Source organism: Watersipora subatra, chromosome 4 (genome assembly GCF_963576615.1).
Source record: "Watersipora subatra chromosome 4, tzWatSuba1.1, whole genome shotgun sequence".
NCBI lineage: Eukaryota > Metazoa > Bryozoa > Gymnolaemata > Cheilostomatida > Watersiporidae > Watersipora > Watersipora subatra.
In genome coordinates, this window is record NC_088711.1 from 38,597,754 (window position 1) to 38,618,685 (window position 20,932).

General features: G+C 31.1%; 1 long non-coding RNA gene across 2 annotated transcripts; it reads right to left on the reverse strand.

Moving 5' to 3' along the window:
• Positions 1–17,049: 17,049 nt before the first annotated feature.
• Positions 17,050–20,650, reverse strand: LOC137393525 (uncharacterized). 2 transcript variants are annotated; one of them, XR_010978303.1, is made up of 4 exons: positions 20,529–20,650; positions 19,845–20,005; positions 18,812–18,946; positions 17,050–17,400 (listed from the first exon to the last, which is right to left on the reverse strand). It is a non-coding gene; the product is annotated as an uncharacterized lncRNA (long non-coding RNA). The 2 variants fall into 2 exon arrangements; XR_010978302.1 differs by lacking the exon at positions 20,529–20,650 and having other exon boundaries at positions 19,845–20,438.
• Positions 20,651–20,932: the final 282 nt, after the last annotated feature.

Below are 20,932 nucleotides of genomic sequence, written 5' to 3' on the forward strand. Positions count from 1 at the left end.
GCATATGTGGTCAGGGATCTTTGAATATCTTATGCTTTAAAACTCAGCCAACTCACAGAAGTTTTACAAAGTTGAATACAAGCCACAAAAAAAGTTTTGTGATGTCCCAATATTTACACATGTTGCACTTCATAGCTCCAAAACTACTATTTTGAAAGCAGTGAACTTTATATTATTTGAAAACCAAGAAAACACTAGATCGATTAGCTCAAAAAGTTTTATAACGGAAGCAAATGTGCATGTGTAGTTGGCATCAAGTAACTCTAAATGTCCAATCGTTATTTATGAACACGCCCATATTATATGAACATTTATCATCATTTACATGTATACATGATATTACCAGTAATAGTTCCTTACTGATTGTTAGCCTGTTTTAATAGTTTGATAATTTAAACAGGAGATGTCGGCTTGTCTGGCTATATTAAAATCTCACAACAGTATGCAAGTATGCCAGCTATTAGTCAACTGCTCTCCAACAACATCAATGAGGGTCCAAACAGACATTTTTCCCATTCTTTGATGTTCATTTTTTGACAAATAGGTGCCTAAAACATAAACTTAAAACAGACATATCTGTCAATTTATATAAATATCATCTCATTTGTGCCAAAAAAGAGTTTTAAGCAGGTTATCAAGTTTGGCACATTTTTGTTAATGTGCTGTGAGATATGTAAATGAGAGTGTGTCAGGTGAATGAGCACTGGGCAACATTTGCCTCTTTCTAGTAGTCAGAGCCTAATAAGTATCTGGTAGTAAACCTATTACCTTTGTATGTTGCACAGTCAAATAGAAATCATGTGCTTTGTAGTGGTGAAGTGTGATCAATAAAATTTTAAAGGATTAATCCCCTATAAATACAATATTAAAATACAGTGTTTTACTGCCTAGTTTGTCTTGAAGAAAAAATATCAATCATATTAGTTTTTTACCCTAGTTTGTTAGAAAAAATGATTTTGTTAATAAAATAGGATTTTTTTTCTGGTCAAATTAAATTACAACAACCTAATATATAGACAAAAAAAATAATTGGTTAACTCATTTGATTGCGCAATACTTGCTATAGTCGTAAAATTGCCTTGTTTTAGATATTTATATTTACAAAACAAAATGTTTGTTTTATGTTGCATCAAATAGTTGTCACAGTTACGGTATTTGATAGAACAATTTATTAGATGTCTATAAAGCCTTTAAAATGAACTTCCATGTTCCTAGACCTTTAGGATGCTTCAAAGCGAGTCTTCTTTATCCTTTCATTGTTATTAGTTTAAATATTTAGTAGCTTACTAAACTATAACATTATGAATCTCATTTTAACTTAATCAGTAAACAATCAAAAATGTTGATCCAGCGGGTGTATAACACATTGACCTGGTTAAAAAAAAGGAGAAGCTAATCTAAGATAAGCTTTTTTATGAATTGATTTTTATTTATTAGAAAGTTTGTGTATCTATATATACATCTCAGAGTTTGCGGTCTGCACAGTTACGCCAATAAAGTTTTAAGAGCTTCGTTTTAAGCTCTGTACTAGATTTGAACTCAGGAAGATTGCAACCACATGTTTGCAAACACGCACCAACCATAAGGCTCTAAATATTCTTAGCTATTTTATCTACAGCAGCGTTTTCACTAAATGGGGATGCGTGTTGTGTTATTGAGTAATATTATCTTTTGCATTGTTTTTATTTTTTTAATTTTTCAAAGTCTTTTCAGAATTCATTACCTACATGTATTTCTCTGGTTTGTAATTTTCAAATGTGACGTTTCAATTTCAAATGTTCTACTGCCACTTCTACTTTCTGGCTCTCCCTCATGGCAATCGCTAAGAACTACCAAATTTAAAGCTTTTACATCTCAATTGCATCTACATTCTCTCATCTACATTCTCTCATCTACATTCTCTCATCTACATTCTCTCATCTACATTCTCTCATCTACATTCTCTCATCTACATTCTCTCATCTACATTCTCTCATCTACATTCTCTCATCTACATTCTCTCATCTACATTCTCTCATCTACATTCTCTCATCTACATTCTCTCATCTACATTCTCTCATCTACATTCTCTCATCTACATTCTCTCATCTACATTCTCTCATCTACATTCTCTCATCTACATCTACATTCTCTCATCTACATTCTCTCATCTACATTCTCTCATCTACATTCTCTCATCTACATTCTCTCATCTACATTCTCTCATCTACATTCTCTCATCTACATTCTCTCATCTACATTCTCTCATCTACATCTACATTCTCTCATCTACATTCTCTCATCTACATTCTGTCGCTGTTGAATCAGACAAAACATCCGACAAAAGGATTTCGATGTTTCATTTTAATATTTTTATCGAGAGGTACTGGTGTCGTTGTTTAAAGGTTTGATGGATAGTTTTGGTTACCACAGTAAATTTTTTACACACACTTGTATCTAATCGTTGTTATTATTACTTGAAAATAATCATAATTTTTATTTTGTCTTTTTTAGCTCATAACAATTGTATCATGTCAAATAATTTTTTGTAGTAATCATTGTAATAAAACAGACTATTTAGCTATTACTTGCTAATTATTTCACATTTAAACACCTTTACGTTTGTTTTATTTTTCTCTTAACTTATTTGAACTGCAAAAAACACTTTTCTCATGATATGAAGTTTAAAAGTTATAATCGTAAATGTTTTTTATGTTAAATAAAAACCAACATTCTATCCAACAACTTTTTACTACCCGGGCAACGCCCAGCATTATCATAGTAAATAGTAATTGGTAGAAGTCTGTTTTAGTGGTATGCCCATACTTGTCATTCTACATTCAAAAAAATAACTTTTATGATTCTCTTTGCATTCATTTGAAGATGTTTAGCTGGATTACTGCATGAATTAGAAGTGTATACTACTGACTGAGAAAATCATCTAATTTAAGCACTAGTTAATCTTTATTTAAATACATATATTAAATTAAACAACAAACAATTTGAACACTGCATATATTTAGCTGTTAGTTTGGAACTACTTCTAGCGCTTATAATCCGTGCATCAAAAACCAATACATATAACAATGGCAGTCTCAAGTTTCTCTGCAAAAAACTTCTTGTTTAATGCTTGTTGGATCACTTTGAATTTTCAGCAATTCAAAATTTGTTGAAAGCCTCTATGTTTTAGTTGGAATTACATGTCAACAAGTAAAATACTTGTTAACCATTACATAGAGTGTATAGATGCCTACTAGCTCGTTGAGCCTTCACCTTAATTTTTAGTTTTCTTGGTGTTTTGAAGTATATTTACAAACATATTTGACTTTAGTTCTTGGAATGAAAATTTTAGAAAAGAGTTTTAATGAACTTTGTAGTCTGGTGTCCTAAAAACTAAACAAGATAACTGCTATTTTGTTAGAAATAATAGACTTTGTTCTTTAGAAATAAAATGCAAAAAAGATTGAGCTTTCAATTATTTTCTTATCAACTATATTAACAAGTAGACATTTAAGTAACGGAAAATAACTTTATAACCTTTAAAATATTGAGTAAGTAATCGAAACAATTTTTAAAGTATTCGATGATGTAGATCAACAAGTTGAAATTCTTGAGTGTACATACAATGAGTTCATTTCCAAAAACCAGTTGTTTCCAAATTTTGGGAAATTCAAAGTTTTGGCTCTGATAGAATGGTCTAGCCACAAGTTTTAACATAAAGCAATTTTTTTGAGCTCAACAAATTATTCTCAATATAAAACGCCATAGAGAAATAGCTTTGGTTCTAAATCTAGTTATTTTTATGGTTAATTTTAATCTAAAATCTAAAATTCTTATAAGCTACCTTAATCATCGTAGAATTTTATACTTGTTCTGATGGAGTTAATTAATGCCAAACATTTTTTGGCTGACATACGCTTGCTATTTTTATTGCGAACCCTGTATTACTGCTTATGTCATAGAAATTCAATTCAAACTAGTTTGGAATCAGTAGAAAATTCTGCACAAAAATCAACACATTTGACAAACAAAATAGGTGTTTATTGTGTTTTGTCTTTGTGAATCGGACCTCAAAAAAGCTCTATCATTCTTGCAGTTTCACCCAAACACAAACACTTTTTATCTAACACAAAATATAGTTATCACAAATATCTACACATAATGCTGAAGAATTAGACAAGCAAAAATGTGTTTATGTTCCTGTTTGCAATTTTACTTCTCATCTATCATAAACCTAAAATAAAATAATTGGAATATTATGCTGTGAATTCGAAGTAAAAAACATGAACTAAATAGAATTTGTTGGCAATATAATAACACAGTATCCTAAATTTATTGAGCAAAAACTTTGAGTAAATTTGTTACCTCTGTGATTTGCGATCGACGTTTTTGTAAATGTACTAAAACAAGGCGCTGTGAAGGCTTTTCGGCAGAATGAATGATGCATGTGGGCCCAGGGCCAAGTATAAGAGCGTTGCACAACCATTCAACTTCTATAATTATTGGGAATAAACTAGGATGTCCTAAGACATACTCTTTTCTGTGATAATGGGAGAAAGTGCCAGTCAAGATGAAATATCCCAAACTTATACCAGATTTTGCCACTTAGGTAATTTCTAAAACCTATGAACTTTAACTTGTCACTAAAAATGAAGTTCTTTGTTTTTTAGTTGACATAATGGCCTCAGAAAAATTATTTGCTAAAAATGTCACTTACTATATATTAATCATTTAACATAAACCGTTATAGCTCTCAAATTCATAACAATGTTGTGTAAACTCTTTTGCCTATTAGTTGAGCAACTACATATTTATTCACCTCTACTCAAATTAGTTTGTGTAAACTCAATCAATAGCACACGCCAAGAAGGATATCAGCTACTGTGAAACACATAGATTTTATTTCTGACTATTGAATCAATATGCCTTGATATCTGGTAATATTTAGGGTTTATAATATATTTTTTAATATCAGCAACTTCACGACACATCAATAATAGATTTTAGCCTATAGCAATAGCAGATATGCCAAGGAGCATATTGAACTGTTGTAAAGCACATTGATTTTATTTTAAAGTATGAAAAAAATTTGCCTTGACTTTTGGTAATATTTAGGGTTTGTGATGTTCCTTTTAATATCAGAGATTATTGGCACATTATTAATAAGTTTTAGCATGTTCTAATAACCATGGCATCTATAAAGTTGATAAAATGACAGCTATAAATACCTTGCTGAACTTTCTGTTATTTTATTAATATAGACAAGCTAAAGCTGTCACTATAAGGATAACACTATACTATAGTAAAACTTTCAACCCTATCAGCATGAAAGTTGGATGTTTTTGATATATGTTTGTTTTTTGTTGCTATGCTATGTATATAACTAGTTACAGAACATATTAAGAAAATTCATCATTATCTCCAAAGAAACATAAATATTCAATATAAATGCACCAAAAAGAAGGTCAGATTTGAGCTGTCCCGTATATGAGAGGTTTACAAAACAAAATGTTAAATGTTTTATGTGTTGTTCAGCCTAATACCTGCACATTTAAGGAATCTGATTGAAATTATGTGATGCTAATGTAATTCACGCTTGGTTTTTGTTAGCAAGACTCTTCGCTCACTACTTTCGAACTTTACGTTTTCAAGGTTGTTATAGTGGTTAACTATTAGTTTCAAACATGTAACAACAATTATATGACTACTACCAGTTTAAGTAATTAAACAAAAATGACAAGTATTTGGATCGGCTTGTGGCAACTTTATACAGTGTATTACGTGTATACCGAGTCAAAATTTAGCGTTGTCTAGTCTCAATACCTACAGATATTTACATAAACAACTGTACAAAGTTGCTACAACATACTATGTTGCTATGTACTAAGTTGCTATCAAAATACTTGCTTTCATATTTAACGAAAATGTAAAGATTTTTCCTCGTGAACTTCTTAACGGATTGACCTTTTAATCATGTTGACAAAAACTTTGGTATATCAAAATAAACAAGACATTGATTTTACAAAGAGTCTTATTACATCCAATGTCTGGTGAAACCTTTATCCAGCTGGTCAGAGTTACTACCAGAATCATAAAGGATACAATGCAAAATATTATTGGTTTGAAATGCTTTGATCTGAGTTCCAAACATTTTTAGAAAGTGCAATCTATGTGAGTATAGCCATATTACTGCATCAGCAACACATCCAAACATTTTTTTCAAATTTTTCTTTGAGCTATAAATAATTTCAAATCTGTTTTTAGTTTTATGAGCTTTTATTCAAAGACTCTAGCATACCACCACTCAGGCCAGGGAGGTGTGATCAATTATTTTTTAAGGTTTGGCATTTGTTTTGGACACATTTTTTTTAATGAAAATTGCTTTGATCTTATTTGTCTATTTTCTATTTTAATAAAAGACACAAATAAATGTAGCCATACTAATCAAGTGTCAACAAATTGAAATTTCTTCTGCATACCTTTTGAAGCCAAGTTATAAATATTTTCAAGTAGGCTACAAACTCATGAGTTTTTGATTGATTATTAAAATGATAATGAAAACACAGACATTGCGTCATGTTTATGCACATGATTGATGAGTGTTTACATGTATAAAAAGAGTGACAACAGCCTTAGAGATCAGTTCATCTTCAACAACCAAAGAATCTGTAAGTAAGTCTAATAATCAAGCATTATGCTCAAGTGCTAAAAGATATGACTGCTACAGTAATATTATAAGTTAATTGTTCTCATTGATTCTCTTTAATACTGCAAAAGCATTTAGATTTCAAAATGAACTAACATAACATGCTGCACTGGATTTGCCTAAAAGAAAAGAACTAGCACATTTCTACTTCATTGGTCAAGATACTCACTGACTAATAGTATCAAATCTTTTTAAAATATATTTCAGCTTTTCTGATAGCCATTTGACCGACATTCATAAAAGTTTTGATCAAAGGAAACTGATAAAAAATTTACTTGTGTTTATATACATCTTTTGTAGAGTCTTACTGTCAAACCAGTCATTTTACTGGCTAACAATATCAAAGTATTCTTAAATCTATTTGAGTTTTTCATTAAAGCATGTGGCTGTTTTTCGTGGTTATTTTGATTGATGGATAATAGCAGATAATTTACTGGAGAATATAGACTATATCTATTGTAGACTCTCACTGTGAAACTAGTCAAACAATTGTCATCGAATATGAAGTTTTTGGTAATCCTTATGATTCTCTGTCTTGCTCTCCTGCAACTTACCGTTGGATACGGTGGTTTCGGGTAAGTTTGTGTTAATACTTCTATCATAGATGAAGTGACAAAGTTAATAAGAATCCATTATGTCATTGGAATGATGTTAAAACATAGGATCGTACCTAATTTCTAACATGTTTTTAAATTCAATGTAGGGGTGGATATGGTAGAGGATTTGGTAGAGGTTATGGAGGATATGGTAGAGGATATGGTAGAGGATATGGAGGATATGGAGGATATGGAGGCTATGGAAGATACGGAAGAGGTGGATTTGGAGGTTTCAGAGGCTAACCTATTCGGGTTTATGTCAGCGGCTTTTGTAAGTATAAATATGCTGCAGTTCTTATGTTACAATAATAATTGAGAAAGTTTATACTGATAAAAATGTCTTATCACAAAACTATAAAAACAATAAGAATTCCAGTTGTTTTAGCAACAATTAAGTTTATGTGAACATATAAACAGTGGATGGTTAATTACGTATAACAGCAAACTAAAAAATTCGTTTTAGCCATTGTTCTACTATATCAGTTTCAAAGTAAATGTAAACAAATTAAAATTTTCTATTTATTTTCATTTTATTGTTACCTCGGCTTGGCTTAGCTTTAGCCTTAATATTCACAGTATTACCTGTAATTACTCTTATTATTGCAGACTAGACATACTACGACAAAAGTTCTTCTCAAACACCTTTCTTCTTCTGAAGCTCATCCAAGAGTAGCTGACTGCCTGTTGCTCACTCTTTAAAAGTAGAGTTCAAATAGGCCAACCATATTATGTTTTATTATGGGCAATGAAGCATAACTGTGATATATTAAAAATTATTTAGTGAGGTTTTAGTTATTTTAAATATAATTTTTCCTAACAAAAAACTTCATTTGTTTTATGTCTCATCCATAAATAAACCAAGTCCATAAATAGAAACCTGACAGCATAAGTGAAATATGGTATTAAGCAAAATAGTTAGCAGTACATTTTGAGTGTAAACACTTGAGTTTAATAATTACAACAACTAACAAATAGCTTTCAACCTGGGTACGTAAAAACCAGCTACAAATTTCAACTGCAGGTTTTTCCTAAATTAGCTTATCAGTTATTTACTATTCTGATCAGAAGCAGCTACCAATGAACCCGTGTATTCTACTAGTGTACTTTATAAACATGTGCCAAGTAATGCACTTTTTTTACTAATCAGTTTGAATCACCTTTTAATATAAAATGTTGCTATAATGAAAGCTATCCATTATTAAAATTTAAAATCACAATGAAGTATTTCTTTTACAAAACAGCCAGCTGCACACTCAATTTAAATACAAATTAAATATTCTTTTAGCTGAATTGTATAAATGTAGTTGATTTATTAATAACTAGTAAATGCCAAAAGCAAGTTTAAGCCATTCAGCTGTGTTTTTAAGAAGAGTGATGAACCTTACGTGCTGAATTTTGGTGTTTATTTTGTTTCACTCAAAATGATATTTTTGCAAATTTTATTTTTTCTACATTCACAGCCTTTGTAGAATTTGACTCAATTAAGTTAATTATGAGATAAAAAGTTAAGACACCAATGCTTTAAAATAAAAAAACCACTATGTTATACTAATAACTTTAGCAACAATTTTTACAACAGATATTTAAAACAATTGAATATGTTATCACATATGCTCTATGTTCATAGTCAAGTGTACTGTAAATGAACTATAATGTAAACTTTGTATAAAATATCATTATATTTTATATAAGCTATCTTTAAAGTTACATAATCAGTCATGTAAAATTTATGTAAACAGTTTTGTAAATTTTATATAACTTATCATGTGAACCTTATATAAACTATCATGCACATTTAATACTCCTGTCAATAGAAAAAAAATTTAGTCTAACTTAAATATGGCGCAAGGACATCCAAACTTGGCAACTTAATTGGTTAATTAATTCACCCTTTTATTGAAACTCTTGTAGCTTTTCAAATGTCTTTGATGACGTTATATATAAGTCAAAGATATTTTTTGTAACTTTGTAAAAAAATTTTATAGCTATATTATTTGGTGAGGAACATCATTGCCTACAAGTATGCGTCAATATTTTGATAAAAATGTTTATAGCTCAGGAAATCACATGAAATGTGCTTCATAATGATGTTTCACATTACTTTTTAAAGAGTTCATATAACACATGTATATGAACTCAAAACAACAGTTTTAGTTCATCGCGAGACCTTCTTTACTAAATCTTGCATAACCTGGGCATATATAACCCAATTTAAAAAAATTAAAATGCATTAAAATCCTCGGAAATTGCTGATTTTAAATCTTTAAATAACTCAAAAATGTTGTTTTAGCACGGGTGTACATTTTGACTGCCTGGTCACATACTTTATAATTGGTTTAGCTATGATATAAATACCTTCAAAAATCTAAACCAATTGGCAATTCAGGAAATGCACATCAAATTGACCTTGTTAAAAGTTAGCTGAACCACCCCGCCATGATTCCGATGAGAAACGATGCATTCTGACTTGATGTATATTCATCAAATTATACATGCTGAAATCTAGCTATTGTTTACTTCACGTTACAATGTAATTGATCACTTATTTTCTATCTCATTATTTCATACAAAATGTAGTTGTAACACTAAAAAGTGTCGCATAATGTTATTTTTCTCTGATACTTTCTTCGTCCAAAAAATGAAGTCAAGAACCACTATTACATTAATCACATGAGCTCTTTTCATTTCAGAAATTTTATTCATTTATTGGCATTCTCACACTACTGCCAGTCATTGAGTTATTATCAATTCATGGTTACTTCAACGACATTAACAGGTTGTCGGTAATAAATAGCGATTATCGTGATCTGTTTAATATCAGTAATTTGTTGAAGCGTCAATCAGTCAATCATGTGCCAAAAGCTGAGACCCTTTATATAAAATATTTGGCCTTCAGTTTTTTTATTGTGCAATTTAAAATAGTGCTTAAATTTTGAGACTATCTCACTTCCTAGCAACAATATAGAGTTTTTGTATCCGCAAGCATGTTAACCTGGAAGTTTTTAACGTCTGGCTGCATAGCGCAATTACGTTTGGTTGTAAAAAAGTGATATTTTTAGCCAGTATAGATAAAATATCTCTAGTTTAAAATAGCAAATATACAAAAATATTACAAAACATGTATTGAGAAGGACAGTTTAAGAAGGCATGCAAAAACAACTTATTCTAGAAGTATGGTTGCCAATGTAATTAAAATTCTTTATTAACTAATTTCATACTTCACTTATATAACGTGTGTGACTTTTAATTCTGATCAGTTTCAAATCAATAATTGTTCAAAAGGTCAAAGAAGAATACCAAAACAAAACCTTGGTTCAAAATAGATCCCAATCTCCTACTTATGTCCAGTAGTGGCTCAACTGGATCCACTCGTATTTCATCATTTGTCCCTGGATTAATTAAAAGTTCTGAGCCATTTTATAAGAGTTTTCTAGAACGCTTACACTTTGGTCTAAAGCCCTACTTTGATATATCATATCTGAAAAAAGTGTGAAAAATTGATGTATTAATTCATCGACATTGTATATTACCATACAATATTTACACCTAGCCTCAAGTTCACTTAGAGATTTCAGTTGCTTTAAAAATCCTGGTCATATTTCAATCCAACTATTCAAAACGAGTGCCGCATTCATCTTTGAAATGAATTAAAGTTTTGTTTGCTTAAAGCCTTTGAACTGTGGTGTTGCTATTTTTGTGATCTATATTAGTATAGCAATACGAGTGAATGTGTCAAGGCAGCCAAAAATCTTTCTGTATTCCTTTTTATTCCAAGTTATAAATAGCTTCAAATTTATTTTTACATTCAGGAGTTTTCCATGAAACAAGCAACAATAATATTGGGATTTAATCTATTCATGAACTCTCACATCCTAATACAGGAATCGTATTTAGTTGGTAATTTTATTTTATGATTGGAGCCAGTGTTATACCAAAATAATAAAAAAATTGTTTGAAATGCTTTGATCTGTATTACTCATCATTTTTGTTAATATGCATAGTCATGCCAACTCATATGTATACTCAGCCAAACAAATTCTTTCATATCTTACTATGCCAAGTTATAAATAATTTCAAATCTATTTTAAATTCATTAATTCTTTGATTGATCATTTCAAAGACTTTGAAAGACTTTGATCATGAACTCATGTTTATCCATATGATTAATGAGAGGTTATTTGTATAAATAGAGTGGCATCAGTCTCTGAGTTCAGTTCAACTTCAACAGCAGAAATATTTGTAAGTACCTTCTTTAATATACAAAGGGTTCTCAGTAGAATCAGCTGCTTGTATATATAATATATCAGAGTGCCACTATCAATATACTGCTCTTGCTATTTTTTGCTACACAAAAATTGTAGGTAAACTTTGCAAAAAAGATAGTATAACATAAATTTTCTTCTGAATTTGTTTAGGAAAACAGCATTGATGATTTTTTGAATAAATATTTAAGGCTTTTAGTCCCATTAAATTAGGAATTTCTTGCACCTAGAAGCATTTTATTATTGAAATATTAGTCTAAGACTGTTCATAAATTCATCTTCTTAGGTCTTTACAGGTTTTTTATGTTGTCTTCAATCTAGTAGTGGGTTAGAGATTTTTTGGGGTAACTAGATTTATTGCTACACTATCAAAATATTATTTAATGATTAAATATCTTTATATTTTAGAACATCTTGTCAACAACTAAAAAAATTGCTAATATGAAGGTCTTGGTAATACTTATGGCTCTTTGCCTTGCTCTCCTCCAGACTGCAGCTGGTTATGGTTTTGGGTAAGTTTATTCACTTCTTTTTTATTTGGTGAAAGGCTGAATAATTTTCTATATCACTAAGATGGCACTAGTCCATAAGTCGAATATTTTTCTGAATTTTTATATTTTTTAAATAATGTATTTTAGAGGTGGATATGGTAGAGGATATGGTGGATATGGTAGAGGATATGGTGGATATGGTGGATACGGGCGAGGTTATGGTGGATATGGACGAGGATATGGTGGATATGGAAGAGGATATGGTGGATATGGACGTGGTTATGGTGGATATGGAAGATATTGTAAGTAAAAAGTTTTTTTTCATCCAAACAATGATTATTAAATTATTTTACTTTTAAAAGTTAGATGTGAACGATATTTGAGATTTGGTTTTAAATACTTATAATTTTATTATATTGGTTTATATATATATATTGGTTTTAAATACTTATAATTTTATTATATTGGTTTATATATATATTGGTTTTAAATACTTATAATTTTATTATATTGGTTTATATATATATTGGTTTTAAATACTTATAATTTTATTATATTGGTTTATATATATATATTGGTTTTAAATACTTATAATTTTATTATATTGGTTTATATATATATATTGGTTTTAAATACTTATAATTTTATTATATTGGTTTATATATATATATTGGTTTTAAATACTTATAATGAAACATGTAGGGATCCATGTATAGAACAAACAGATGACTCTTCGTTTAAATATTGATGAACATGTTGTATCTACTCAAAAGAGTTAAATGAATAAATGTGTGTTAAATTATAATATTTTTATAATTCAAAACAAATAATATATAATAATTTTAATATATAATTTTTGTTACGTTTTTTTGCAGAATTTTTGTTACTAAAAACTTATTGCAATAACTAGACAAATAGACACTCACATGTGTATATAAAGATTGGTACATAAAAGTGATTTTAAGCTGAGGTATTAATGCATCTAAATATGTTAAAAGTGACAAAAATTAAGGATATTATCTCTTAAACAAATTAAATGTGTTTAAGATGTAAGAATACATTTAAACACATGCATTATAACAAGCTAGCGTACAATAGATGATATTACATAAAATTAGCTATTTGTTCTCAGTATTGCAGTTTGCTATCATTTTAGCTTCACTTGAGCACTAAGTCAGTGAGAAATGATGCTAACCATAACTATATACATTTTGTTACAGACTAGACATACAGATAATAAACTTGCTCCACAAGTGTCCACTTGCTCGTGATGATAGTCTCACTGGAGAGTTGCTGACTGCTTGCTGTTGAGCTTGATAAGTTAATGCTATTTTGCTGTATCTGGTTTTATTGTGGTTAATGAAGCATAAACGACAATATTTCATAACATATTTGTTAAGTTTTTGTTTAATTTAAATATAAATTATTTGAACATTGAAATATTTGTTTCTATCTTATCTGAGGAAGCATCAAGTTTTAATTCAAATGTTGCTAAATTATCTTTTCTGTTTTAGTTCAACAGTTAATTTGATTTTAAGCTCTCAAGTTTGTTACACTGATCAAAAGCACTCAACTAGACGGTTGAATCACTTTCATATAAGTATAACTTAGTAAGTTTCTGCTTAGATATTTCTAGGGCTAATCAAGTGATGTTTCTTTGCTATCACAAAACTCTACCTGCTTACTCTATCAGTACACAACTAATGTAACTTTTAAACACAACTAGCAAACACACCATTTCAATAATGAGTTTGTATTTATGAGTGGCGGAAGTATTATCACTGTTGTGTTTAAAGGAAGGCTCAGTATCTGTATGCCTCCCTTTCTTGTTCCACAAGAGTAAAGCGACTGATTGCAAACAACAAGATGTATATACATTTTACAAATATATATGAGTACATGTGATCAATGCGGGCACATTAAAATGAGCAACATGCAAAGAGACTGCCAGCCATAGAGTTATCTCCCCCTAGAGTGATAACTACACGAGGGTTTCCGGTGCCAACAAGGAGCGTTTAGGCCACGCCCCTTTTTTGTGCTAGTCGGTCATAGTGATTGACTAGATCAATAACATCAGCCATGAAAAGGGTTAAACAAGGATCATGCATTTCCAGTTGAGATAGTAATTAATGTTCATATTAAAGAAATGATGATTATAGTTTATTACTCTAATATATGCTTATTATTTAAAGCAATTCAATACCTACCAGGGATTGCTAAACATAGTATGGAAATGTTTACTTTTCCATATCCATTTCCATAAACATAAATATTTCCATAATTTTAGGGAAATGGATATGGAAATTTTATTTTAGAAATATGGAAATGGTATGAAAATGGAAATAATATAAAAATAAATTATGGAAATGCTATGGAGTTATAAAAAAGTCTTTGGAAAGAAAATTTGTTTTTATATAACATTTATTTACCATTCTAACTTTTAAACTTCATATCATGAGAAAATATTTTTAAGCAGTTTAAATGAATTAAGAGGAAAAAGAAAACAACTGTAAAGATTTTCAAGCTTTTTCAAACAACTACAACTTTTAAATTTAATATCATGAAAGAAGTGTTTTGTTGAAATACATGTAAATTAGGAAGAAAAATAAAACTGTAAATGTGTTTAAATGTAAAATAATTAGCAAGTAATGGCTAAATATAATCTGTTTAGCTATGATTACAATGAAAAATTATTTAATAAATAAGGTAATAAAAAAGACTATTTTATTTTCATATAATTATAATTTAGTATAATTAAGTATAATTTGTTTTTATTTAACATATAACAACATTTGCCACTTTAACTTTCAAACTACATATTATGAGAAATGTTTTGTGTAATTGAAATAAATGAAGAAAAGAGAGAAAACAAAAACAACTGTAAATGTTTTCAAGCTTTTTCTAACAACTACAACTTTAAAATTTCATATCATGAAAGAAGTTTTTCGTTGAAATGAATTAGGAAACAAAATGAAACTGCAAATGTGTTTAAATGTGAAATAATTAGCAAGTAATGGCTAAATATAATCTGTTTAGCTACGATTACAATAAAAAAATGATTTAATAAATAAAGTAATAAAAAAGTCTTTTATTTTTAAATAATTATAATTTAGTATAATTTATTTTTATTTAACATATAACAGCATTTGCCATTTTAATTTTCAAACTTTTTGCTTGCTTACATCAAGCAAAGATGTCCACCAACTAGTGGACATCTTGGCTTCAAGCTAGTCTTTGTATTTGATTGATATGTATTGAAATCTAATATTACATGCAAGGGCTGTTTGTGGACTGTGGTGTCAATGAATCACTCTATCACCATACAATGTCAATACTTTCAGTTGATGGCAGTCGATTAGCTTCCCAACTAACAATTTTACGTTCCCAGAACGTTCCAGGGAGGTTCCGAAAAGTCCCAGAAACGTTACATCGTAACGTTGTCACAAGATTATTTGTAGACACATTTTCAACGTTCCAGCAACGTTGTGGGAAAAACATTGCTGGAACGTAACTCTCAGAACGTTCCATCAATGTTGTGGGAATTACTTTGCTGGAACATATTTCCCATAATGTCCCTACAACGTTGCGGGAAATACGTTGCTGGGACGTATTTCCCACAACGTCCCAGCAACGATGTGGGAATTACGTTGCTGGAATGTTAGCAAATGATCCTGCATAACATTCCCACAATATTGGGAGAACATTGCGTAATATTCCACGAACATTTCTTACATAATATTGTCTCAAGGCTATTAGCTAACATCCCAGGAAGGTTACGCATAGAACATTGGCAGGACATTGATGCGTAGGGATTTCCATCTTTATTGTACAATATTCCAAGCTACTGAGAATCGCTTTCCATGCCGCGGTAATCTCGTTGAGCTAAAACGAAATATAATTATAAGGGCAAACAAGTTAATGAGCAATGGCTTCGCTCTACTAACGAAATGATTTACATACGCGTCGGCTTGTTAGACGACACGGAGCGTTAGTCAATCGGTAGATAGACTAACCATCCATCCATCACCACAATCAACCAACCATCTGACACAACACGTATATGTGGCGACTTGGTCAGTTGCGATGAGTTCCCACTGTTGCGTTTCACTTTGACCCGTTTAACGGATAGACAGAGCTAATGGACCCTAGTCATTTTTGCGATATGTCTAATGAAGTGCGAAAATTGAAATTTGTAGTGAATTTTCATTTCATTTACATAAATCATTCAAATTTATTATTAATTTTTTTCATTATTTTGTTTGTTTTTATATCTGTAATAAAAAATCTATAACATTTTTAATTTGTTACATTTTAAATAATTTTTTGTTATGAAAGGGGGACAACTTCCAAAAGATGAATCATGCGTTTTTGTACCATTCTAGCTAGAACGTTAGAACGAGGAAAAGGTTTGCTAACGTTATTATAACGTTGTTACAAAACATTGTTATCGAATGTCCCAGCAATGTTACAGGATTGCTACTTTGAAATGTCTGGGTATAAGCATTCACATAATATTGTCTTCTAATATATTCGGAACAGTATGGCATTTCACCATTATGGAACATTCAGCAGATGATCTGGTGCAAAATTCCTGCGACATGGGGAGAATGTTACAGAACATTCCACAAGCATGCCTTTCATGATGTTGCCTCAAAGATATTAGCCAACATCCCAGGAACGTTTTCGTGCAGAACATTAGTGGGATGTAACTGTGTAGACAATTTCTAACATTTTGATGTTTCACAGAATGTTCCTCTAATGAATTGCGTACAATGTTACTATAATGTACCGAGCATAACCGTCGACAATATTCTTTCCTTAAGCTATACAACATTCCGCCAACATTACGTCTCCGAAGCAACCTAATTTTTCTATAATGTGCCATGCTTGACCTTCACACAACATCTCTTCTCAAGGCTGACGGACATTCAACAAATATTGCACCTTAGATATATACAAAGACTTTTACTAGATTATTCTTAAAATAATCTTTGTGAGCATCTCAATAGTTAGGGCATGGTTCCGAAGCTGTATATTTTGGTACAAACAGTTGCATGATATAATAACAAAAAATAATATGAAACACAATAAAAATATAGCTATAAAATGACTAAACTCTATATATATTGTCATCATCAAAACATGGCAGAAAAATACCACAACCTTTACACCAGAATAAATTATATATCAATGATACACAGAGACAAACAAGCAAAGCTATGATCATATTTGTGAATAATGCTACAGTCCACCAAATGCTTTACCACATTAGACTAAAGTTTTTCCAGCTCGTCCGTCCTTGGATTGTGGTGGCGAAGGCTGTTCTTTCATCCAACAATTCAGATTACAGTACAATCCTTTAAGCCCTGAAATGTGAAGAAGCATTTATATTAGCAGATGAGAACTGCTAAAAAGTACAAAATACAAACAAAGCAAATATGAGTATAAACTAAATATGGCAACAACCTGTTAACAAAGTAATTATGAACATCGAGGTTGATCTGCCACATCACAGTGTCACTTGCTAGATACATGAAATAGTACCAGCAATACTTTTCTTTTCACTATTTGTGGGCACTCTATAATAATGTAATATTGTCCACTCATTCAAGTTTTTGGAATCGCGATTCCTCATAATAGGCACAGGTGGATACAAGAGTGCACAACCACCATATTTTCAAAATCATCCTAATCAGCTTTTTATTTAATGGCTTCATAACTGAGCTTCCTATAAGGCTGCAACTTCATATTGGCATATTATGAAAAATGCACAAGCATATCATATTTAGGGTTGCGCTAATAGTAAGTTTCTTCAGAAGCAACTAATGTCCTAGTCGCATTGTTCTTATGCTGAATTATCATTTTAATAATTTGAAATTTAAAAAGAGTTGTTGTAGAATAGCAATGCGGTAAATTAATTAGTAAATCTCATGTAGCAAAAAACACAAACTTGGACATATCCATTAAAAAATAATAACAAACTGTAAGCTAACAACTCCGCATTAGTCGAGTTATTTACTTGGAGGTTAACCTTTCTGATGAGACGCTATATGTGCAAACAGCTATATACGCAGGTAAATGAGAAGCACTGCTAATGCTATTGCAGATTGTTCCAAAGCTTTAAGAAACGCCGTGCAGATATTTAATGAAAAATTAAACGATAAGATTTTGTAAGTTTTAGTTGATCTAGAAGTATGCGAGCAGCCTGCCTTTTCAATTTCCTTTATAAGCTTGTTTGAATTAGCGCGTACACTCTTTTAAAAATACATAGTCAATCAGCTATTGTTGCCTCTTACATATTGTCAAATTCTTCAATCATACCTATCTTATATCACAATCAAATAGCTGAAAATCATGTCATAAAAAGAGAAAAAGAAATTACATCGCACTACTAGCTCTAAGTTGACATTTTGGTAAAAGGCAGCACGATTCTCAAAATAACATGCTTATCACAAGTTATACATAATCTAACACAATGCAAACTTTCAAGAGTTGCTTTCTTAATTATGTACACGTGCACACAACTCTTAGATTTCCATATTTTCTCTGCTTAAAATTCTGATGTGCTAGGTAGTTAGTGTTGAAATGTGCTTCCAATCTGCCAAAAAAATCTACGTTTTGTACTACAGCATTTCTAAATTTGAAACTAATTTTTCCAACTTTCAATAACAAAAATCACAGTTAAAGGGAGAGTAACTATAGATCTATCGTAAATTCAAGAGTACAAGTCGAGATCTGAAGTTTGGTTCGAAAATCCTGGTTTTGACATGTACATACCGTGACCTCTTCCATGGCCCAAATCTTTTATTCGCTAATAGTTCAATCGGGATCAGAGGCGGGCAATGCGTAGCTGAAGAAATGGCATTCAAAACACCATCAGTAAGGACGCCTTTTTTGGCGCCGTCGGGAATACTACAATCAACAAAAGCCTGAGAGTAGCATGTTATAGTGAAGATCACAGAGAACAAAAAACAAGCCCTTAACCAACGTACTGGTTCTCCTCAATACAAGAACAAAACCGCTACCTCGGATAATAGGTATTCAACAGAGTAGCAATGCCGCAAGACAGATTTCTGTCAGAAATCGTGATTCATGTACAAGAAAAAGGTGTGAATGCCCAATAGTGGATGTGTCAAATGGAATACTGAAGTGTGGCCTTGTAGGCAGATACTACAAAAACCAACATCCAATTCAAAACATATCACGTAATTCCAGAAGAGAATCCTAGTGATGACATTTCGAATGGTGAATAATGGGGACCTGGTGTTCCAATCAGCTCACATTGAGTAGGATTACTGGTATTTCACTATTTTATAAATAAATTCCTATATGTGATATCATGTAATTTTGATTTGCAACGGTTTTTGAAGTTGAATTTTACTAGAAATCGTGCCATGAATTACATTACTGTCATATTTTTGTGCAGACACCGCAGCAATACTATTTAAATTCATGAAAGAAACGAAGTCACTGTTGGGATTCAAACACCAATGCTCTATGGTAACATCTTCAAGCGCAGCGAGCTGGAAGCTTGTAGGTGTAGCATAAATACACACTGGTCAGTGCGCGAGGCGACATTGCAGTAGAAGGACTGGTCTTATGTACTGAATATTATATGGTATGTTTATCGAATTTGATATGGTTGTCACGACGTTAAGGGCTTAGGGCACAAATAAACAAACTTTCCATGTAGCTGAATTAAAGCATATTGATAACATATTAGTAAGCCTACAACATGTATAATAAAAACACAGACATGGAAAATTTGCAATAGTGATGGAAAAATGCAAGAAATATGTCTAGATCTCACCTGTCCCACATTTATTGATACCGATTCAATTGGTTATGGAGAATTTACTGTTGAGCCGAACCGGTGTATGGTTGGCAAATTGACCATAGTAGTGGTGATTGACTAGATAACGATTAGACGATTAGTTGCAAGGATAATGGCCAGATCTTGTGAGATTCATTCTAAAAAATCGCAAACAAACCACATTAGAGATCTTGCAAACAACAAATCGATAAACTATCTATATGGTAAGAATCTAATGGTTATGGACTTGGACTGAGATTGAACCGATAGTTGTAGTTGTAGTTGCAAACCCTAAATCTGGCCACTAAAAACTGCTGGTTGGTCACTACTAATATTGCTCAACATTTTCCAACTGAATAACAAGTTTAGTAGCTCAGTGACTAACAAACATGTCTTTACTCATTTGATATATGCGTATAGATCTTCATCTTTATGGAGACAATTTTGGAGACAAAAATAATGGCAAAGAAAGAATTCTTCAAATTAAGTTTAGGAAATGGCGTTCAAACTTGCAAGCTGATGCTTTTCAAGCTGTTTTCCAACGTCAAACGCATCCAAGAACGATAATCCACTGCAGTTTACCACCATGGAGTGCAATTATTTAGAAACACAGTCTTTAACACTCGGTTTTATTTACGGAGAAAAACTTGAATTTGTACCAATGCAAAAAACTTTACTCACCAGCAATAACGATCGCAAAGAGCGTCAATATCATTTATTACTATATTGTTAATTTTATTGCAAGTATTGCAGATGAGTTAAGCATCGTTAAATCATTAATTAAACTACAACAACCGGAAAAATAAATCATATGGCGGATATTTCCTCCTCCTAGTTTTGCCTTGTCCGATATTTTCAGGCATAATACGATGTAAATGCATACCTTCGAAATCTTTCGAAGGAGTACGATGCGGATTTTTAGCTTTCCCACGCATCGAACTTCATAAATTCCAAAAAGTTATAAGTAAATTCTATGTATATGCCCACAAACAATCTCGGTTGATATTTTGGTTCATTATACAGTAATACAAAAACGCGTTTAATCTCTTTGTAAAGATTTAATAGACGTAAACTGACAAAACGTC